Here is a 24,634-nt window from a genome sequence, read left to right as displayed (position 1 = left end):
GGATTCCACTTTGCCCACAGGAAGCAATCACTAGGGCCTTCGAGCGGGCAGACACCAGTGGGGATAACATTAGGGAACTGGACCTATGACAGCGACAGTGGAAGGTGTGACAAAAACTACTGCTGCAATGACCATGGGCCTGCTGCAAGTGGAAAGAGTGTGTGTGGATGACAGACAAAGCAAGACATTAGAATATCACAGGAGGAGGGTGGTGAGATGGCTCGGTGGTTATGAACACTTCCTGTTCAATCAGAACAGGCTTCAGATCCTAACGCTCATGTTCAACAGTTCACTAACACCTGTGACTCCACTCTAACAGATCTGATGCCCTTTGCTGGCCTACACACACACTCACACACATGCACACACTCACACATACTCACACACATACAAATATAATTTTTATTAAAAATCTTAAGGAAGGCAGGTGCATTTGATTGACAGTAGATGACATTGGATGGACACTGGATGACAAGAGTGGAGGCGGCCCGAGGCACCAGCAGACCTAGGCCTGGAAAAGTCGCAGGAATCTTTGTACGCTGAGGGGAAGCTGAGGCCTCCTGAACCGGCAGTGGAGCAGGCAGGAAGTGTGATTTTGGTTTAGATGGCTTGAGACAATCGTTTTCAGGTACCAGCCCTACCCTGAGCAAAGCCCGTCGGAGGTGGGGCTTCATGGAGGCTTAGATCACTAAGCTTTGCCCTGGAAGGGAGTCCTACACTTTTGAGCTTTGTGTCAAAATCCTCGTTTTGGTGTCGTGATGGTCTAGACCAGGGGAAAGAGGATTGGTCCCAGAACACTATGTGCCTTCTGTCTGCCTTTCTTTTTCCTTCTCTCCCACCCAGGAAACATGGGACTCTCATATGAGAGCAAGCTAAAAATAAGACTTCCTTGTGCTGCATACCAACCTCAGTGAGAAGGAGAGCAAGAAAGGGGAACCCACACACACCCCCCACACCCTACCATCAGCCTCGTGTTTTCCAGCTAAGTTGTGCCTGTCAGAACAAACACCACCGGAAATAATCACAGTTGCTTGGTACTTGGAATATTATTATCTGAACAGTTGGTGGATACGAACTGTTTTTAAAACAGGCTATCAAGATAAACCCAAAAAGAACATCTGTGGGGCTGCGGGCTGTGAGTCTGAGTCGGCCAAGGAAGGAAGCCACAAAGCTGTCAGTGGCCCCCTGGGTGTCTTCCCAGGCAAGGGGATGTCCCAACCACTATCTGGGCTAGATGGGGGTTGGGGTGGCACAGAACTTGAGTGACAGTAAGGTCTCGTTTGTAGACAAACTCTGAGAAAGATACGGAAATCCAGCTTTGAAAAGCTATGATGTGAAGAAGGGACTCTCAACAGTAGGAGGCCCAGTCTGGAGTGAAGGCATCGGGCATCATCATCACTGATGATTCTCAAAATGCATCAACCACAGGCCTGCCTTCCTTCCCTGTTCAGCACATTAGCGAGGGTGCTGGGGTTTGTAGCCTCTCCATTTGGCTTAACTTACTGCACTCTTTAAAAACTTCCCTGAGTGTGAGAGTAACATGTGTTTGTTGTTCAAATACTTGCATGAGGCCAAGGGGAGCCAACAGATCATCCCGAAAGCAAAGGAGAGACAGCGGAGCCATGTGGAGGGCTCTACCATGGGGCCTGGGAAGGGGAGCTTAACCCTACTCATTCCTTCCGGCTCCTTGACCTGAAGCAGCTTTCAAAACAAATTCCTCAGAGGAGCCTTCCAGGGGGGTTGTTTGTGTCTTTGTGTGTGGCAGAAAGGATTTCTACATGCAGTGGCTTCCTCCCCTCTGCTCCACCTTCCTTATCCCCTAAATAAACTTAGAAACCAGCTCCTTCCCTCTTCTTGATCAATTAACTCTTTTTATCTCACAATCCAAACAGTGTGCTTGTTATTACTAAAACTGATCAGAGAACATGACCAAGGTGGTGAAGCTAAGAGGATTTCCAAATATACCCCCACTTCATTATCCTACGCCTCAAACCTGCCCTCCCATTCTTAAATCCTGGGGTAAAATTAGTCTGTACACAAAAGCCCTATACATCTGGGTAGACAAGAAGCAATTTGCAAAGGAAAAATAATGCTATTTTTCAAGAAACAAATAAGAAATGACCTTGCTTCCCCCACTTTCCCATCTCTCGATGAATTAAAATTCTCCCATTTCTCCAAATAGGCTGCTGCTTACTGTTTGATAATCACATGCAACATATTTTGATTATACTCATCCCCTTCCCCTAACTCCTATCAGATCACCTCTCACCTCCCCATTGCTGGGACATTACTGGTCCAGCCACTGGTTTCCTGGGGCTGTTAGCCCTGGGGCATGCTGGATCTCAGTTGAGCTCATCCATCTACCTAGCTGAGTGCTCCATCCACAAACCAAGTCCTCTTTTCCTGCCTACCCACAGTTTGCTTGTTCTCTCTCTCTCTCTCTCTCTCTCTCTCTCTCTCTCTCTCTCTCTCTCTCACACACACACACACACACTACACATCCATACACTATACACACATACCACATACACATAGCATACATACACTACATTCACATACCACACACACCACACACACATACATTACACACACACATACCACAGACACACACACACAGTACACATACCACACACACACCACACATACACATGCAAACACACACATATCACACACACACATGTACAAACACCACAGACATGTATGCACACCCTATATCATACCGCACACACATGTACACAAACACACATACTACATATGCAGTACACACACACATATATATATATACCACATATACTATACACATACATACACTATACACCACACACACACACTATGCATACTACACACATACACACACACCACTCATATCACACATACATACAGACACACACACCACATACACCACATACCACATATACCACACACACACACATACACACACCACACACTACACACATATACATACACACCACTTATACCACACATACATACAGACACAAACACATACCACATGTGTGTGCACATATAACACATACATGACATAAACACATGCCACATACCACACATGTGTGCACATATAACACATACATGACATAAACACATGCCACATACCACACACACACAACATATACCATACACACGCAACACATACTCACAAATACATACCACACACACCATATACACTACATACATATACATACACACCACTCATACCACACATACATATAGACACAAACACACACCACACATGTGAGTGCATATACAACACACACACACATACACACATTATCTATATGCAGGTGAGGGCTGACCCAAGTTAAGACAAGGCCTGTGATTGGGCAGTGAAAAACTAAGGAGGGCACAGAGTTATGAAGAGAGGAGGGATGGGGAGAAGAGAAGAGGAACCAAGATGGAGGCAGAGAAGGACGACCCAGATCCGTGTGGCCTTAAATGGCCACAGGTAGTTATGAATATTTCTTAAGGGATGGATTTTTATAGGACAATTTATCTTATATTGGTAGATGATTTATATCATTATCAATTGGTTGTGAGTTTATTGTGTGGACGTTTTGTGGGATGAGAGTTTAAGATAGAAATCTGATTACTAAATTACAAGCTCATTGAGTCTTGATTTTAACGGGTTGCTGGGAGTCGATACTGTAACAATTTGGGGGCGGATGCTGGGAGTGTGAGCAGAGATCGGTGGCAGAGAGCCAGAGTGGCCGCCACAGGGACCAGAGAATAGCTAGAGGTAGTGTGGCCTGGTGCCCTGGAACCAGTCACCGCTGAGATGAATATACCCTGCTAGTGCCATATGGCTCGATGATACCGGCTAGCAAGGGTTTGTGGTTACTTTTTAATATTTACTGCAACAAGTGGTGAACCAATGTGTTAGGCAAGAATCTACTAAAAATTTAAGATTATCAGCCTGAGAAAATTTTATTTTTCTAATTCAAAAAGGTGGTGCCACCAAGGTGAGTCACGTGGACCCCAGCGTGGGAACCATGAAACAAAGGAACAGAGGGGGAGTCACTGACTCTCAGTCCCCTGCTGTGAAAAGAAACAGGCAGCTCTAGGTCAAAGGGCCAAGAGTGTGGCCTAATTCAAAGGCTGGTTTATTTGCTTTTAGAATAGATTTATATACAGAGTTTGTCGGAGTCACGTGGGGAATTTCACCCACGATTCGGAACTAAGGTAGAAAAAAATAAAAGTCTGTAGCACCAGGCAGAGTGCAAACAGATGTATATTATAGAAGTTGTTGATGAGTATTATAGCTGTTAATGAATAAAAGTCTGAGGCTCCAGGGAGAGAGGTTAACAGATAGATGGTATGTTTTGGCCTGCAGGATACTCAGATTCTCTCTAATGTGGGATCCACAGGAATTTTGGGTTGATTTCCTGACATGACAGATTAGAGAAGCCTAAACAGGCTCCTACAGTATTGTTTAGTTTACTTCATTTATTTTAAATTGTTTTAATTTTCAAAATGGGTATGATTTTAAGTTTTGTGATAATATTTTTTCTCTGGGAGAGAGTGCAAGATACAAGCTTTTCTGGTGGCCAACTAAAGGACATGCTATTTTGGGAAAAGGTTTTGTCTTTGTGTTTTTAAAAAGGGTGATTAGGCTCTGGACACCTTACAGAATTATGTGGATCAGATTTGATAAAGGGAAACCTCCTGAAGAACTAGATTCAAAAGAATTACAACAACAACAACAACATTTCACCCTAACCAGTCTGTATAACCTACAGAGACTAATACAATCCATACAGATATCTTGATGATACTAAAGTTTGTTTTGAGATTTATGTGTACAGCTTTGGTGAGGCTCATTGTCAGTCATCGCCCCAATTCCCTGAACTCCGGGAGGCTGAAGGTGGTTATTCTAAGGTTGTCTTTCTGGAGAATTTAGAAATGGCCATAATTTAACAGGGAGGAATTAGCTAAGATTGAGTTTGCAGCCATAATCTCATTTGGTAGAAAACCTTATATTTGTTACTAAGCTGAAGTTATAATCTTTTACATTAGTACAGAATTTATTTGGTACAAGTTTAAGGTTTTCATTAGTATGAATTTCATATTGATTTAAAATTGAGATTAATATTGTTACCCTCATATAGGTACTGTGCCTAACACATTTAAGAATACAAGGCCTAGGACCCAGTCCTTTAACTGATATTAAAAAACTAATCTGAGATGATTAAACATAGGAATTAAGGGCCAGATAACAAACTCATGGCTATGACTTTACTGTTAGGGTGTTTTCAAGATAATTTATTAAGAGTAGTTAATGGACAACAGTCCAGATTACTTTACATAGATAGTTTTCAAAAATGTCAGAAATCCACAAAATGTGACATTTAATGTTTATTATTCTTTTGTTGTTGAGACACATCTGCTCCTAGCAGCTCCCCTTTTATGGATTCAAAGAAGAAATTGAGTGTCTCTACCTCCAGGTGAGGTAATACATTGTGGCTAGGCAGCCACTGGGCAGAAATTGCCTATTTCCTTTACAGAAAAGGACACACTTGCAGAATAGTCAACTGATAACATCTGCCAAGTCAGAATAATCGGTCCTTCAAAATTCTGTGTTACAAAGGTCTGTCAGATGGTACTGGGCCAGAAGGCGGAAGACTGATGCTCTTATATGTTGCTAACAGGGGACTGTACTGCTAGACAGTTGTCTCTTCAACTTGTCTCAGTTCGGGAAGCCGTGCTAGACTTCCTATATTTTCAGATAGTATTGTCACTTTCAGATTTCTGATGGGGTTGAAGACTAGTTATGGTCTCATAGCCCACCCAGGCTGTTTAACATACATGTTTAATTAGATAGTTTTCAGATAGTATACAAGCTAGCCAAGACATAACATATAGATTTAAGCTAAAATATATAACAAAATGTTCTATTTTATTGACAAAAATGACAGCCTGGGTGTTAGGTACGTTTTATACTTTGTAAATTACAAAATGACAATAGTTGTGCTCAGCTTATATTTGAGAGAAAAGTTCCTTTTGTAATTAGACAGAAAGGTAGAAGTATAGATTATTGTCTATATGCAGGTGAGGACTGGTGCAAGCTAAGACAAGGCCTGTGATTGGGCAGTGAAAAACTAAGGAGGGCACAGAGTTATGAAGAGAGGAGGGATGGGGAGGAGAAGAGAAGAAGAACCAAGGTGGAGGCAGAGAAGGACGACCCAGATCCGTGTGGCCTTAAATGGCCAAGGTAGTTATGAATACTTCTTAAGGGATGGATTTTTATAGGACAATTTGTCTTATCTAGGTGAGCAGTTCATCTATTGGCTCTGAGTTTATTATATGGGTGTTTTGTGGGGTGTAAATTTACTGAGATAAATTTCTGAGATAAATCTGATTGTTAAGTTACAAGCTTTGGAGTTTTGATTTAGTTGGGCTGGTGTGGGTTGTGACAGTGACTGCAGGTTGCTTGCAGGGAATGTGAGCAGAGTCCGCAACAGGAAGCTGCTGGGCCCTCTAGAGTCTTGATTTTACTGGGTTGCTGGGAATGTGAGCAGAGATCGGTGGCAGAGAGCCAGAGTGGCGGCCACTGCTAAGACCAGAGAATAGCTAGAGGTAGTGTGGCCTGGTGCCCTAGAACCAGTCACCGCTGAGATGAATATACCCTGCTAGTGCCATATGTTTCAACGACGCTGGCTGGCAAGGGTTTGTGGTTATTTTTAATAGTTACCGCAACACACATGACATACACACATGCCACATACTGCACACAGGAACACACCATACACACCCTCACAAATATATACCACACATACACACACACAACACACACACCATACACATACAACACATACTCACAAATACATACCACACATGTATACACACAACACACACATATGCACCATATCCACAAACACACACAAACATTCTCCACATACCATACTATATACACACCATACACATACACACACACTTATACATATGCGCCACACATACAAACATATGCAAATATATACCACACATACTGTATATACATACCACACACAACACACCACATACACACTCTACTCATACCACACACACAATACCATATACACCACATCACACACTACACACGTACCACACAGAGACACAAACACACACTCCACAGACACACACCACACATACACATACCCACACCACATCACACACCACACAGCAGTGACGGCTCAGCCTCCCCATCTCCCTCCTTCATTCAGTCTTAGATCCTCACAGCCACCTCCTGACTGGTCCTTCCCCCTCTTCCTAAAGAGAATGCAGGATGCAGTCTTCAAAGTCCATGTCCAGTGCTGGCACCATGGCAGAGACCTGTGACCCTAGCGTTCTGGAGGCAGAGGCAGGAAGATCACAAGGTACCCCTCAGCCTAGGCTGCACAGTGAGATCTGTTCCAAAATAAACAGAACACGAGTATAATATTTCATCCTGTAACTCTTGCGTACCTCAAGGCCTTAAAATGGTATTTTGGGCTTTCTTCGGCCAACCACACTTTCAGCTTCCAACATAATGTTATGTTTCCTACGACAGGGGTCTTGCTACATAACCCATGATGGGGTGGAACTCCCGGCCTCTTACCTCAGTCTCTTGGGTGTTGGGAATATGGGTTTGTCTCAGGACACCCTGCCCAGTCTTACTTTGAAAACTTTGTCTTAGGCTCCTCCCAAGTCACACTCACATGCATAAGCACAGGTGCACACACATGCACACACACTCTAACTACACTTGTCTTTCTTTGTGCTGTAGCTATCTACAGAGCTCTGGTATAGCACCAGACCCCATCCATGTCTTAGTCACCCCACACACACTGCACACTTGCTCCTAGATCCCCTCTACTGGGAATACCTTCTTCCCTTTCAGGCTGGAAGTTTTCCTTTCTCCTCACGACCTGATACAACACTATCTGAATCCCACTTCCCTGAGTGTATGCCCAGGTGTATGTCTTCCACAGCCATTCTGTGGAGATGGCAGCTTCCACAGGTGGGAACTACTGTGATCCCAAGCCATTATGGGGTCCAGTGTGCTGGTGAATGACTGGGTGACTCCAGGCTAACCGTCCCTCTTAGAGAAGCCGAAGCCCAAGAGCCACCAAACAATGCAAGGCCAGAAATGTGGTCGACCTTTAGTTCAGTTGGGTGGTGTTCCCAGGAAAACAGGAGCTCCTGAAACTCACGGCTGAAGGGAATCTGGGTTCCCTTCTAACCTAATCTTTCTCACACTCAGTCTAAGGGAAGGAAAAAGAGTCAGGCTCCCCGAGCCTGTCCCTGCCCCACCCTCTAAGACCATACTGTTTGTCCCCTGTCTGCCATACCTTGACATGGGAGCAGGCAGTAACTAAACCTCTCTTTGTCTCTAACCAAACTGAAGCGGAAAAAAGTATAGTGAATCCTCACTTCCGGTGTATGTAGGGGGCGGGGCATCTACCCTTCTTCCTCTGGTGGGAACACTTGCAGGTCAGAGATTCCTGAAAAAAATACAACACAGAACCACAGAAGCAGTTCTATTTCTTAGAATATTGCAGCGTGGCTTAGAAAGTTTTTTCCCCCTTCCTCCCGTTTAAAGAGCCAAGTATTTGGGAAATTACCTCACAGAGCCAGGCACCCAACACCAAGTGAGAGCCATCTGTACAGATAAAACAGGAGCTTTGTGGAGCAGCAGCGAGCTGTGTGGCTCATTCAGTCTCAGAGGGGCACTGTATTCCGGGTTTCTCTTTTTTTCTTTAACACAGAAGAAGCCTCAGTCAGCGTAGGAAACAGGAAGGAACCCGTTGTTTTAAATAGCAGACAGCAGAGAATTGACCCATTATGGTTTGTTCATTCAGAGAGTGGCGGTCAGAAGGCAGCCTGGAAGGCCCCCCGCATTCCCCAGATGCAGGTCAAGGGGCACACCAGGGTTTTCTGAGCCTGGAAGAATCCAGCTCAGGCTCTTTCAAAGGGAAGGGGTGAAGTCCTGGTTTATCTTACTAAACCCTTTTACAGCAGCACTGTCTTTTTAAAGAGATAAAAATAAAAGCTTAGGAGACTCAGAATACCTGGAAGTCACAAAGCATCCTGTTTCCGCTCCTGCCTGACTCACTGGCAGCCGGGTTGCTGCTTCCAGCCTCCCTGCTTGTCTTGGCAATGGCCTGTTTTCACTTTTCTGGGGTCTAGAGAATTTGGCCCACGGGTGTGTCTGCTGAGACAGAGGGTCCCAACACAAAGGCAATTGTATCCAGGAAAAAGAAGAAAGGCCAGCTCCCCCACCCCTACCCACTGTGGCAGCAGGGGTGGGGGGACTGAGCCCAAGGGTTAATCTGTCCCAAATCCATCATTGTGACAGCCAAGCTCACAAATTAGTGCTGCCTGAGGCTATCCTGACCTTGCCATTTAATTTTTTGAAGGTGTTTTGAATGGCATCTAGTATTCAGATTGGAGCCCAGATGTCATGATGGAAAGACCCAGTGAGACTGAGGACAGGCCCAGGTGTGCTGCTGCTCACCTAGCCCTCTGTGCCCCTGTCATCTCTGTTAACACCAACCCAGGGACACCAATAAATGAACCTGTGTGGCTCTGAACTGTCTCATGGAAGGCGCTGCTGTTGTGAGCCCTCACTGTCACATTTACACTCCACCCTCACCAAGATGGCCACGGTCCCCGCTCCAGAAAACAGTTAAGGGATCAGCCTGGGTGATCTTCCATAGCTCTTGCAGTCACATGGTCTCTTCCTCTCAAGTCCTTGTGGGAACCACCCCTGTCACCAAGAGGAGCAAGTGAACCACCTAAGTCTGAATCCAGGTGCTAGCAAGGCCCTGGTGTCTCATGGCTGCTGCATCTACAGCACGAAAGGTTCTTTCCGAGGCTTCTGTGGATGCAGGGGACCCTGGAGAGATGCACGTTGGAGGAGCCTCCCCAGTGTTCATTTCCCCCAAGCCATTTATTGTCTCATCAGGTACGAGCTTTGTCCACGTGAATGTTAGAGTAACTTTATAATCTGTTGTTTCAATCTTTGAGTCACTGTTGAGATAGGGGGGAACTATTAATAACCATGCCACAACATCTGAACGGGGAGCTGGGAGTGGTGCCGTTTCCGGGCTGGGTAGTCATGTGGTTTATTTATAATACAATCCTGAAGGTCAAATATATATCCAACGGTATCAAAATGGTTTTGGGGGCAAAGAACAGATACTATCAGCAACCCTGCCTCTGAAGGCCGCCACGCTAGTCCTGAAGGCCACAGTGTGGGTGTCGCCCAAGAAAAGTTAGTTTTACTGCAGGTGAGGGAACCTGACTTTTGTCTCAGGTGTGTCTCTCAGCAAAGAGGCTGTCCTGCGGCTGAAGCTGCAGCTCTCCCCTCCAGCCTGGAGTCCCTGAGCCACAAAAGCTGCAGCTCTTCAATACCTGCTCGTTCTTGCCTTCTAGTCTAACCGGGGCTGCAGGTGTCAGCCATGCGTGTGCCTGCAGCCCCACCCAACTGGGAAGATCTTGAGCCCAAGCCTAGGTTGGACTACATAGTGAGACCCTGCCTCAGACAGAGTCCAGATTCAAGAATTCAACCTCAGAGTCCAAGACAACCGCCTACCCCCACCCTGAGCAAGGCCAGAAGGTGAGAAGCCACCTCCTCTCGGGCTCTACCTTTATAACCCAGACAGCCACCCATCTCTGTAAATATAACTTCCTCACTTTCCAGAGCCAAGTTATCTGAAGTAAGCTATTGAAGCATTCCCTCCACCAAAAGGAAAAAACAAACAAAAAAAACGTTATAAGAATAAAGTTTTGTAATGTTTTAAGGAAAAATCTTAAATGTAGGCTTCTTATATATATCACGTAAGGATGGAATTTTTTTATTCTAACGTGGAAATTCTCGGCTGGTCTACGAAGGAACAAGCTAAGTGGGGTATGGTAGTATCCACCTCAGCACTCAGGAAACTGAAGCGGGATGATGATGGCTTTGAGGACGGTCTGGATTACAAGGTAAGACTGTCTCAAAAAATTTTATTTGCAAACTGATTGAGCCACTATGGAAATCAGTGTGAAGGTTCCTCAGGAGGCTGGGAAGAGATCTACCACAAGATCCAGCTATACCACTCCTGGGCATTTACCAAGGGACTCTGTCTTCCTACAGGGACACTTGTTCAACTGCGTTCATTACTGCTCTCTTCATAAAAACCAGAAACAACCTACATGTCCATCAACTGATGAATGGATAATAAAAATGTGGTACATTTATATAATAGAATATTATTCATCTGTTAAGAAATATGAAATTTGCAGTAAATGGATGGAGCTAGAAACCATAGTTGTAAATGAGGTAACCCGGACAAATGTCATGTTTTCTCTTATATGTAGATGTTAGCTTTTAAGCTTCAGATATGTGCATTAGACTTAAAATACCCATAGAAGGTGTGTAGCTAGAAAGGGACCAGAGGCGTGGGGAGGGCATCTTCCTAGGGAAATAGATTATAGCTTTTTAAAGGGATAATGGGGAAGTTAGAACAGGAGGACTGAACAGGGAGGGGGATGGGAGGGCAGGGTAAAGGAAGGGAATATGGAGAGAAATGAGTAACACTAAAGGCCTTTAAAACCATATGGAACCTACTACTATAGAAGCTTCCTAAAATATATACATATATAAAAGAGTTTAAAGGGAGTTACCTAATAGAGTTAGAATGCCCCAACTTGACATCATATGCTACCAAACAAAAGCCCCACTACAAGAAAGGGATTACATCTTTCTGAGCCATTGTCCAGACGGTTCTCATAGACCCACCTCCGAACACTACCAGCTTTTGCTTATGCCATTGGTTACTCTCCAACACCCCATGGTAAGACCCTAATGCTGAAGTCATCATCTACTTATATAATAGAACATGGAAAAATCTAGCTGGCACCCAACTTGGAGCTTTGCCCCTTGTCCACAGTGCTGGAAGGTACTGTAGATGCTATCAGAGGAAAACAGCAGCCATCAGTCTTACTCAACTACAAACCCTACAAGCTACAATAACAACCTACCTATAAGCTATGCCCTTGGTGCAACTGAACACAAATGTTATGGGATAACCAACCACATTTTTTCCTGAGAACTTCTCCATGGGATGGAGGCCATAACTGACATTGTCCATGAGGCCAGGAACTTGAGGCTAGATAGATAAGTCATGGGAAAACTGACTACTAATTTCTGTTAAAACGAACATGGCAGTAAAAGAATTCCTAAGGACATATTGCTATACCCATAGAACAGAGCGTTGTTCAACCCATATCGGAGAAGCACCTTTCTTCGGTAAATAGGAATTAACACAGAGACGCAGACATGGCCAACTTGCAGAGAGATGGAGAAGCAGCAGAAGCCAAGAGGTCACATGCTGTCTTCTTCTAGGGGTAGAGAGGTTATAATGCCCATGTGAGTGGATGCATGTGGAGACCAGAGGGGGACACTCCCTCAATAGCTTGCTGTCTTATTGTTTGAGACTGGGTTTGTCATTGAATTTGAAGCTCACCGATTCAGATAAACTAGCTGGACATAGAGCTCTAGGCATCTTCCTTTCCCTGCCACTCCAGTGCCACAGTCACAGATGCATGCTGCCACCCTGACTCTTAGATAGGTGCTAAGAATCAGGACTTAGTTTCTCATGCTTGTGCTGTAAGCCCTGACAGACTGAGCTAGCTCCCCACATTGCTATTCTTTTTAAAAACAGGAAACAAAAGAGAAGCTTGCTGGACTGGGAATACAGCTCAGTGGTAGAGCATTTGCCTAGCATATGCAAGGCCTCGGTCCCATACCCAGCACTCACACCACCACACCCCTACATCCCTACATACACACACCCACATTCATACACACACATGCGCACATTCATACACATATATACACACATACACACACATATACATATTCATACACACACATTCATACACATTCACACATATACATACACACATTCATACACATTCACACATATACATACACACATTCATACACATACATACACACATTCACACACATATATACATACATTCATACACACATACACACATTCATACACACATATACATACATACACACATACACACATTCATATACATTCATACACACATTCATACACACACATATACACATTCATACACATACATTCACACACATACACACATTCATGCACATACATACATAACATACACAAACCCACATCACCGCATACATATGCATATATATACACACCCACATTACCACATGCATATACATACACACACACTAAAAATGTCATTAAAATTTAAATTAATATATTGTGGGCCTTCTAAGGATGAGACAAGAGCACATACCATGGACGGTAATTAATGATAATTAATCATTACCACTCATAACGTGGGATCATTATTAGTAAGTAGCCTGAACAACTGCAAAAAGAAAAGATGCCAAGCTCAAAGGACACGTAGCATTCACCCTCCTGCAAACAGCACAAGAGCAATGAAGCAAAGGCAGAAAGACCCATGGGCTAAACTGTCATGAGCTCAACTGGGAGGCTGTATCCAGCAGTACTCCAGGATTTGTGTGGAAAGTAAATGGGCAAAGGGCTCGACTACATCTCCTGTGGCCTGTTTATGAAGGCTAATGGAGTGGCATCCCACTGCTGCGACGATACAGACAGGGTGGAAGTGTCTGAAGCACACAGTGGACAAAGTGACTAGTTCTTCATAATGAAAGTGCTGTCATTCCAACACTCGGGAATCTGAGGCAGGGCATGTGATCTTGGGCCATTTGAGGTTCCAGGTCAACCTAGGCTACCGTGAGACCCTGTCTCAAAAGAAACAAGAACCAGAGGATGTGTGTACTTTGAAAAGTTACAAGCACTGAAGAGAAGAAAGATGAACACTGGAATAGATGGGTTTTGAACACCCTGCTTTCAAGGACTGATAGGAAAAATGCTAAGAGACACAGAGAGAATTTGAGCATGAATTCACCAACTGTACAGTGACAGGATGGTGAGGGATAGATCTAAGTGCCTGCTGGATCATATGCTTGGCAGTGATAGACCTCTGTAAATATCAAAGGACAGAAATGACAAAAAGCAATCAAACGCTAGTTGGCAAAAACAAATCTCAGCTAGAATTTTGATCAGGAGAGTGTCTAGCTACATCCTCTGATCTCAATGTGGTAAAAATAAAAAAATCAGTAATTTACACAAAATAATCATTTTTGAAATTCTAGTCACTTGGATATTGAAAAATACTCTTCCAGCCAAGCCTGGTAGTACACATCTCTAACTCCGACATTTGGGAACTTGAAGAAGTTTAGAAATGAAGGCCAGCCTCGGCTACAAAGTAAGTTGAATGTCAAACTGGCTAACCTTAGATCCTATCTAAAAATACAAACAAAAAATCCTTCCAGATCCATGAAACTAAAGAAGGAGGGGGGGAGCAGTTAATAAGAACATGATTGGAGAGAGGAGGGAGAACACTGCAGCATCAAATATTTTTACTATTTAACACAAACGGCACTCAGGTGACTGAACAGGAAGTCCTCAGCTCCCTGGTGAGGTGCTGCCCCACACCCTGATAAGTAAAGGAAAGGGAGGAATAGATAAGTAGGTAAATGAATTGAGCGAATGAACTCAGCAGTGGCTATGGCCTAGAGAGCTTGCTCTGTGGTTAAGAGCGCACGCTGCTTTTGTAGAGGACTCGAGTTTGGGTCCCAGCACCCACAGCTGCTTGGAATTGTAACTCCAGGTCCAGGCGATCTGATGCTCTTACTGCGTCTCTGGGCACTATCCTCATTAGGTTTCTATTGCTATGATATACACCATCCCCAAAAGCAACCTGGGGAAGAAAGAGTTTTTTTCACCTCGCATGCCCCAGTCTATCATGAAGGGAAGTCGGGACAGTAACTGGCTTGCTCCACTGGCTTGCTCACTTTGCTCTTTTATATTCCCCCCAAACCACCAGCTAAAGTATGCTAGCACCCAAAATAGGCTGGACCTTCCTGAATCAATCATTAATCAAGAAAATGCCATTCAGGTTTGCCTACAATAAATCTGAAAGAAGTGTTTGCTCAATTGAGGTTTCTATGCCCAGCTTGTATCAAAGTGACAAAAGCCAATCACAACAGGCACCTGAATATATGTTCAAAAGTATGTGTACACAAGCATGTACGCATGTGCACACGTGCGCGCACACAAACACACACACACACACACACACACACACACACACACACACACATAGATAAGTAACAAGAAAATAACCCCTCATGGGACTGGAGAGATGGCTCAGTGGTTAAGAGCACTGACTGTTCTTCCAGAGGTCCTGAGTTCATTTCCCAGCAACCACATGGTGGCTCACAATCATCAATAACGGGATCCGATGCCCTCTTCTGGCATGCCTGAAGTCAGCAACAAACTGACTGATGAGTAAACATACTCACATTCTAACATAAATAGTAATTCTTTAAAAAAAAAAAAAAGAAAAAGAAAAACCACTCATAATGGCACATACTTTTAATTTCTGAAGTCAGTAACAAGAGGCAGGCAGTGTTTGAGGTCAGCCTGCTCTTTATAGTGAGTTCCAGACCAGCCAGAGCCTGTCTCAATAAACAAACAAAGAATACTTGGTTAGAGGATGAGAAACAGAACTGATAACCACTTGAAATTACAACAAAGAGAACAACAAAAGCCAATGAGAAGTGAGGAGATGATAAACATGGGGGTGACCAGAGTGATCAAAGCTGTGTCTGACTTTATGGTGCTGTGTTTGGAACTCTCTATAAAGAACACCTGTCCCAGGAGCTGTAAGCAATCAGAGTCGACAGAACAAGACTCTTGAAAACGACAAACTTAAAAAAGCTATGCTTGGGTCACCTTCCAAACAGCCATCCACTGTGAGGAACTGAGTGGGGCTCTTCTGGGAACTGTCAAAAAGAGATAACATACACCACACAAACTTCAGAAAACAAATGCTGGGTGTGGTGGTGCATACCCGTAATCCTAGCACTTGGTAGGCTAAGGCAGGAGACTTGCTAGCTCAAGCTCAGACTGGACTATAGAAGGGCAAAGGACGAATGGGCAATAGGAGGGGAGGGCAGTACAAAGGAGGAAGAGAAGGAAGACAGGAGAGAGGAAAGTGAAGGGAGGAATCATGGAGAGAAATGTTTAAGTCATCTGGAACTTTGAATATGAAAAGGGCTCATATGTTTGGATGTTTAGTCACCAGGGAGTGGCACTGTTTGAGAAGGATTAGAAGACCTAGGAGGTGTGGCCTTGTTGGAGGAAGTGTATACTGGGAGTAGGATTAGAGGTTTCAAAAAGCTTACACCAGGCATTATCCCCCTACCCCTACCCCTACCCCTACCCCTACCCCTACCGCTACCCCTACCGCTACCCCTACCCCTCCTCTCCTCCTCCCAAAAATCAGGATGGAGAACTCTCAGCTACTGCTGCAGCACCATGTGTGTTGCCAGCCAACCACCACATTCTCCACTACGATAGTGGACTAACCTCTGAAACTGTAAGTGAGCCCCCAATTAAATCTTTCTTTTATAAGAATCCCCTTGTTCATGGTCTCTTCACAGCAATAGAACATTGACTAAAATAAGTGCGGTGGGCCAGGGGGGTGGGGGGCGGGGGTAGTGGGAAGTGGGGAGGGCTGTAGGGGGAGGGCAGGTACGCAAATGCTAAGAATGTTTAAAAAGCCACCGAGAAACCTATTTTTATATAAGTTGTGTGTGTGTGTGTGTGTGTGTGTGTGTGTGTGTGTGTGTGTGTGTGTGTAGAAGTTAATTGGAATGTAATTTTATTCCTGCATGGACTACAGCACTCCTCCCAGAAGATGTAAATCGCCGAGTAAAAAGCCCTGGCTCCGGGACGCGTCCCACTGAGTTGTTGGTCAGGGTGTCCCAGGGACCACAAGCCTCAAGCAGTGCGGGTTGCTGTTGTTGCTGTTTGTTGTCCGCCGGTAAAACACAGCTGCTGAAGACGCTTCACACACTGGTCACGGGACATGAGAAACTGAGTGAGCGAAGGCCGGGAGCTTCTTTGCTGCTGGTTAGCTCTCACAGTCTGGAGGGTTGAAGAATGTCATTGACGGTGTGAACACGGAGAACTACAGCAATGACTAGCATGGCGAGACGCGCCTGCGTGTAGTAACAACACAGATATCAGGGACAGCCAGCCACTTCCTGATTGGACTAGAGACCAACGTTGTTCCACAGGAGGGAAGGCATGAATGGTGTTGCAACCCTGGTCAAGAACCTATGGCTGGGGCGTACAGGGGCCCTAACGATGAATCTACTCCTATTATTTTGCTGAATATTATCAAACTATACTCTAAATTTGTATCTCTGTATCTGTAGATTGGTGCAGCTCTCAAACCTCATCAGAAAAGTTTATGCACTTGATGCTGGCAAACACAGAAATCCACAATTGGTCCAAGTGCAGAGAATCAATATCAGTGGTATTCAATCAGACACCTATACACTTTCCAGGTCTCAAAGACCATTAAGGAAAAGCAGAAAGAAAGGCTATAACAGCCAGAGGTCAGGGAGGACAAGAGTAAACAGTGCCTTCTGGGCACAACAGGAATGCTATACTCTTGAACTCACAGCAGCTATGGCTGCCTACACGAGAACAAGCCAATCAACACTCCAGCATGAATGGAGGAGGGGCTTGTGAGCCCCACCCCTACCTGAGGAGCTTTAGACAGTTGATGTCCTCGGTGAGAGGGAGAGGCAGGTTTCTGTAAAGGTGTGACTCCTGGTAGACTGACCCTACCCCATGAGTGGTGGGGAGTCAGTAGGCACTAAGAAAAGGGAGGACACGAATTTGGGAAGTAGGAAAATAGAGAGTGGGCCTAGGAGGATGGGGCAATAGTATGATCTACGTGTATGAAGTTCTCGAATTAAAGGAGGACAGCAGGATACAGCTCATTTAGGATGAAGTGTTTCTTGCTACCATCACGACTGTACACAGCAGCCACCCTGTTGTGTGCCACTGCTTTACAAGGTCTAATCATAAAGCCATGCCTTCTCCCCTGACTGTGGGAATACTTTGTTTCTCCTCCTCTCCTTCCCAGTCCCCTCCCAGTTACAAGACCAGACCTCGATGGCTCAGATTTTAAGCTACTATTAAAGAAAGGAGTGAGCCCGTTCTTCCTCCTTTCTCCTTTTGGCTGGATGGATATTAGGAATCACACTTAGCTTTAACTGACAACTTGACACAGCCTAGAAGGGAGGAGACTCAACTGACCAGTTACCCAGGTCAGATTTGCCTGAGGGAAGGACTGTGAGGGGCAGTCTCAGCTGTTAGCTGATACAGGGTATCACCGTCTTTTGAACAGGTGGGTCTAGACTTGTTAACCCATCCAGCAAGGCAGCAATCCCCCACAGGGGTTGAGTTCCTCCCCTGACTTCAGTGTTCTTCCGTAGCCTCAAGCTGAAATAGATCCATTTTTCTCAAGAAGTACCCATCTTGAACCACGAAAACAAGCAAACAATATAACTCAAAGAGCGAGCTCAGTGGGTAGCCGGGCTTCAGAAACACAGTCTTTCCAAAGACTGTGACTCTGTTGCTGAATCTAATGTCACTAAGGAGAAGCGGCTGGAGGGTATGGCCTCTACACTGCAGTCCTCTTCCATGGGAAGCTCTACCCTGCCCTCTGGGAAAGGTTGACACTGAGCCCTTCAAAGAGGCAATAACAGCTGTCACCCACTCTGTGCAGCCAAATGCCGCTCTGCTTTGTAATAGCTAAGTGCCTGCCCACTTTCAGCCGCACAAAGAAGCCAGAAAAATTCTGTTGGTGTTAAGCCAGGTAGAATTAACACTCTTTCTTGCCTCTATCCTGGATTACTTTAATAACTGTCTTTGTAAGTCTTGTTCAGAGCTTCTTACAATTGCTAGCAAATAACGTTGTTGGCTCTGTGTGCGGGAGGATTAAATACCAGCAAACTTTCAAAGCCTGCATGGGAATAGTCAACATGGGCCAGATGTACCTTAAAACACCTTTCAGACAAGGATCCCTGTTCACTGAAAACACTGGCATCAGAACCCCTGCCTGGTGCCCAGGAACACATACCCCAGCCTTGTGTCCCTCACAGATGCTCAGGGGACGAGACTGTGTACACTCTTCCCCATTGGTAGTTTGCAGAAGACCCTGAGGGGCCTCACGCAGCTTCACAAGAGCCCCACAAGTGCTGAAGATTCCAGAAACAAGAGTCTAGGCAACTGGGGGGCTGATCCAGGAGCAATGCTGGCTTCACGAGGTCCCCTAAGCCTCTAAGAATCCCCCAAACTTGTGTTTCCCATACAATGGTAGGTGATCAGTGCATCCGAGTCCTCTCAGCCATCCTGGCATTCACCGGGAGGGAGGGTGAGCTCAAACTTTTTTTCCATGTCCCATGCATGTCCAAAGCAGAGACTGAAGTGTCCGTGGTCATCTGTGATCTATTCCTCATGTCTTAGGCTCATAATATGCTGATTCTGACACAAAAATCATATTCTCCTTGGTTTGCCCACACCCAGGATGGCACTGAGAATGCTTTGCTACCATGGCATGGATGCTAACATCAGGATAGACATACTTGCTAACAGAATGAGACCACCACTGTGTACCAGGGAACATAAGTTCTGCACGGGGTCACACACAGGCTCGTGCCCAGAAAGCGAGTGCAGAGGACGGCCTGTCTCAATCACACAGAGCCAAAGGATGAGAGGGCCTTTGTGTGGATATAAACTATGATAAACTGTTCAACATTTTGAGTCTAAAGTATCATTTGCGCCATGATCCCTGTTAGGTTCCCTTCTCTGGTTCTGCAGTCATATCAGACAGCACTAATTATCAATCTAACAATTCGTCTCCCACCTTTTCCTCAGCTAGGGAAGCTTCATCTTTATTTAAGTTTGCCATCCATGGTCTACAAAAATAAACCCACCTGGTGACTGAGAGACCATGATAAGCCCATTTCCTTCCTGCAGGTTTGGAAGAATGATCTGCACACATGAAACCAGATCGGACCTGGCCAGATAGCTAAATGCTAGAAGCTTCTGGGCATTTCTAGAACTTCTGGGAACTTCTGGAAATTGTTTTCCTGCTTGGTAAAATAGAAAAAAAAAGGCCAAGGACCTACTGATATGAGCTGCATAGACTCTGTCCAACCAGGAGGGAGCATAACCAGGCTAGGGCAGCAGACGGTTCCTGAGATACTGTCTCCACAGGTCTAGAACCGTCTGCCTTGGGCTGTCCCCCTTCAGGAGACCACTGAACCTCCTCTTGGTACAGCCATGTCAAGACAGTAGTCTCTACGCTGTAGAGTTAAAACACAGTTACCCCTGGTTTAAAAAAAAAAGCCACTTCTTCCCTGAACACACAGCCCTCTTCAACCATCTAAGCTAACAGCAAGCTTGGCTGGCCTAGCATGTACAAGCTGTGGATCCATCCTTCCAAGACATCAGAAGTCAGGATGACACCATCTTCCTGCACCATCAATCATGTCTTCCCCAAGACAGAAGCAGCTTACCCCTGTGCTGAGATCTGCCAGGACTCACCCACCATCTTCCCTACTTGTTCGCTTCTGAATAAGTCTCTTGCCTCAACCATATGTCCCGAGTTGGTTGAGCCTTTTGGTGGTGAATCCAGAGACTTCGATCTGAGGATAAACAAGCTTTCGCCATTTCACTGTCTACTCTCCTCTTCTTCCCAAGTCAAAATAAGGTTTTTTTTTTCCATTTTCTCATTCACTGAAGTTTAAAGGGCTCTTTTTTATTGCTTGGTTGTCTGCCAAAACCATGCCTTTCATAGTCTCCTTTTGTAGCCCAAAGAGCTTATTCAAGATATTTCCCTAAGGAGGGAGAAATCCCTCCTTGAGAATTTAGTGTTGCCTCTGAACAGGTTTTGGGTTCCTTTTTTTTGGGGGGGGGATAGAATTCAGAACGGATTCTATTCAAGGACATAGCTCCAAGAGGTAATAAGCTCTACAAATCGTGCTGTACCCTCACTGCCCTTTGTTGTTCTCACTTGGGGATCCATATCCCACCCCTCCAGTCCTCCCGTATCCCCCCCACCAAATTTCCCCTCCAACTTCACATGCTCCTTTTTTTCAATGCACTGAGTCTGCTAGTACATGAGTGCAGGGCCAGCAGTGAGCATGGGCAATCTGTCAGGTGCTGCATTCAAAGGAAGCGGACTCTCCCTCCCCACAGCACCCATGGACTACAAAGAGTGCCTCCACCCTGGTGTAATTTCTCAAGTCCCTCCTGACTCCATGCTGGAATATCAGCTGTCTTAATTATTACAGAATACCCCTAGGGACTTAGTCTATAGCCTCTGGTGGTTTTTGGAAGATATGGGACTCTAAAAATCCTTCCCCTGTCTTAGTTAGGGTTACTGTTGCTATGACAAAATACCATGACTCCCCAAAAAGTTGGGGAGAGGAAAGGGAAGACATAGAAAAGAGAAATGATGTAATTATTTTATAATCTCAGAAAAATAAAAGAAATATTTTTAAAAGAAGAGTGTTTGCAAACTGTTTGTGGCTGTGGGTCCCAACTTTATCCTGAGCATAGTCCCGTGTGTAATTATGTGTTGGTTACTTTCCTTGTTGCAGGAACCCATATACTTAACATAAAGCAACTTAAGGGTTTGATTGGGGATCACAGGTTGAGGGACACAGTCCCAATGACTCGCTTCCTCCTATGGGAGACTCCACCTCCTAGAGGTTCCAGAACCTTCTAAAAAAAAAAAAAAAGTGGCAACAACTAGGAACCAAATGTTCAAATACATGGGCTCATGAAGGACAACTCATATTTAATCCATAGTAGGACAACTCTTCTTGATGTGATCTCCAAGCCGAGGCTCAGCTGGTGCTTGGGAAAGTCCAAGTATCTGTGTCATTGAGCTGGGAGCACCAATAAAGAATCAGCGTGGGTTGCTCATAAAATCCACCTCAGAAGACAAGGTATAACTGAAACATATACTGCTCTCCCTCCCTCAGCCTCACTTCCTAATGTTTCCATCTCCTCCCAGAATAGCGCCACCAGCCAGAAGTAAGTGGTCAGCACATGTGGAAGACAGTTCACATTCATGCCCTAGGGTCTTGGGGGCAGTGGCAAACCTTCAGGTCCAGCCCTGAGGGCAAGACTGACTACACTCTACACCACACAGCCCTCTTCCCTGTAAGAAACATTTATACACCCCTGGGTGGATGGGTCTACACATTAGGCATGCAAATCAAATGCTTATAAACCATACATAATTTTATCTTAAAATAATTCTCTAGCATACACATAATATCCAGTTATTAAATAAATACAAAGCCATATTTGCAAACTAAAATGATGGATTGCTTTACTTTCTTTGCATAAAGAACTAAATCTCAGGCAAGCAAGGCGATCAGCAGATAAAGTGCTTGCCACCAAGCCCGGGGGCCTGAGCTCGATCTCCAAGACCCCACAGAGTAGAAGGCTAGAGCTAACTCCTGCAAGGTATCCTCTGACCTCCATGTGTGCACACACATACACACAACAAATACATTTTTAAAAGAATTAAATCTTGGCAAATATGAAAATACTATTGGACATAATGCATGTTCAACATTTTCTGTTGGTTGATGGTTCAATCTGGTCTGGTTTAGTTTGGGTTTGAGTGAGGGTCATGTAGCCAAGGTTGATCTTGCATTTACCACAGCTGAGGGAATTTTTGACCGTCTGCTCTTCAGTGGTTCTCAGCCAGGTTTCACCACACCAATCTTGATCAATTTTCCTGCATGGTAGCCAAGCTCTTCACATCTGAGCTACATCCCAGCACCTTGACTATTTGTTTATTGGTTTTGGTGTTTGTTTGTTTGTTTGTTTGTTTTTGAGGCAGGGTTTTATACTGTAGCCCATGCTAGCCTTAAGCTTCTAAGCCATCCTCCTGCCTCAGCTTCCAAAGTATTGGGATTACAGGCATGTATCATACCTGGCTGTAGATGTTTCGATGTATAATGATCACTACTGAGAATAATGGCTTTGCATAAAAGCAGGGCACCACATGGCAGAAGTATGTTTAAGGTCACAGAAGTTGTTAGAAATTCTGTCCTCATATAAAGCCAAAACTCATTAAACAGTATTTTAATGAAACTCATTAGTTCAGATGGCAATTATTTTAACACAAACATTCTAACACAACATCATGCACTACCTAACACGCTAATGTGACACTTCTGCGCTGAACGGTGATAGGACATTAAAGTCCTTGTTTCCAAAACAGAGCAGACTTCGCGCTGAGTGGCGGTGCTGCAAGGCAGTAAGCGTTCCTTGGGGATGCATGGTCGCAGCGTGAAGGACGCAAAGAGCGCCACACCTTGTGTTCAGAGCCAAGGTTGCTCGGAAGTCACATGCCACCCCTGGTTCTGGATATGCTTGATTTTGAATTCATTTCCTATTTTAGGTTCAGAAACCTTTCATTCTTGCCAAATTCTTCACAACACCACATTCAGACGGGGTCACTCCCACGGTTTCAAAAGCTATCATGTTCTAGAACCTGCCTGTCTACGTTTCGATCCTAAGTCACGATGACTCCAGAGCTGCCCACATAATCTGCCCACGGACCTACAGTTATCGACCATATTATCTGCCCCCAACAGCCCAATCTTCTAGACCCAGTTGCTACTGTGGCCAGTACTGTAACAAATGTGACTGGGGAGGGTGCTATGTGGCTCCTGGCTCCATAGCTACAGGAGCCTGTCTGGGGCCTCACTGCCAGCCTACCTGATGACTTCAGCTCATTTTCTTTGCCTTCTCTACTCTCATACAACCTAGAGCCCAAGGCCTGAGAATGATCCCACCCACATCAATTACAGTGATCAAGACAGTCCCCACAGGGAAGTGCACACAGTCCAGGCGGGGCTGATCTAAATAATGCCTCATTAAGACTCTCTTCCCAGATGAGTTTGGGTGGCTTCAGGTTGGCAGTGAAAGCTAATCACCACACAGAGGAAACTGGGTCACGAAGACCATGGCATTCCTGTGCTCTATCCAACCGTGGTGTCCTAGAACAGTGTCACGACACCCTAGTACAAAGGCCCCGAGCCTTGTTTTTTTGATGTTAAATTTAGGACAGCATCTCATTCCAAGTCCACTCTGCAGGTTGGAGGAAATTCAGGCCGTCCTCTGTTCCAATAGATGGGGCGGGCGGAAGGGTGCCACCGGAGAGAAGATCCCTGAAGAGACTGGCGGTTCCTTGAGTCAAGTTCTCCTGCAGGGAACAACATGGGATTGGGAGGAAGACAGTGGCGTCAGACTGGTCCTCTCTAGTTGCACAAAGTCAGATGAATCAAAAGACACAGGAGGGGTTACAGAAGAAACATAGCTTGAACAACACCTTGATTTCATGATTTCTGATCCTATGGCTATAAAACAATAAATCACTCTCGTTCTGAGCCACTAAACTTGTAATAAGTTGTAATAGCAGCAAACAGAAACTAATACCCCAGGGCAGGTGTGTGTCCTCTATAAAGGGATGACAGGAATTTGTGTCTTCTCTGAATCACAGCCCTGGCCCTTGCAGACTGAGCTCTTGGTGTGAAACAGCTGTCTCCGGGTGGTATGCAGACCACGAGGCAAAAGGAAATCAAACTAAAGAGAATGTGGCTTTACATAAACATCACCACCTACCCATGGCTCTCAACATTCTG

General features: G+C 45.0%; 1 long non-coding RNA gene and 1 other non-coding gene across 7 annotated transcripts in view; one reads left to right on the top strand and one right to left on the bottom strand.

The window, feature by feature from the left end:
• The window catches only part of LOC120097736 (uncharacterized), a 47,493-nt gene extending 38,521 nt beyond the window's left edge, over positions 1-8,972 (bottom strand). For 4 of the 6 annotated variants that reach the window (XR_015641713.1, XR_015641716.1, XR_015641714.1 and 1 more), the window contains exons 1-2: positions 8,592-8,972; positions 8,319-8,471 (exon numbers count right to left, since the gene is read on the bottom strand). This is a non-coding gene — a transcript (uncharacterized LOC120097736). The remainder of the gene's footprint in view (positions 1-8,318; positions 8,472-8,591) is intronic. The other 2 variants (XR_015641715.1, XR_015641717.1) reach the window with 1 other exon arrangement.
• Positions 8,973-10,302: 1,330 nt separating this feature from the next.
• On the top strand, positions 10,303-19,721 carry LOC148000205 (uncharacterized). Its single transcript, XR_015641712.1, has 2 exons — positions 10,303-10,956; positions 16,783-19,721. It is a non-coding gene; the product is annotated as an uncharacterized LOC148000205 (long non-coding RNA).
• Positions 19,722-24,634: the final 4,913 nt, after the last annotated feature.

The sequence above is a fragment of the Rattus norvegicus genome, chromosome 17 (assembly GCF_021556685.1).
Source record: "Rattus norvegicus strain SHRSP/BbbUtx chromosome 17, alternate assembly SHRSP_T2T, whole genome shotgun sequence".
Classification (NCBI taxonomy): Eukaryota; Metazoa; Chordata; class Mammalia; order Rodentia; family Muridae; genus Rattus; species Rattus norvegicus.
The sequence above is the reverse complement of the archived record's forward strand: the minus strand, read 5'-3'. Positions and strand labels throughout refer to the sequence as shown.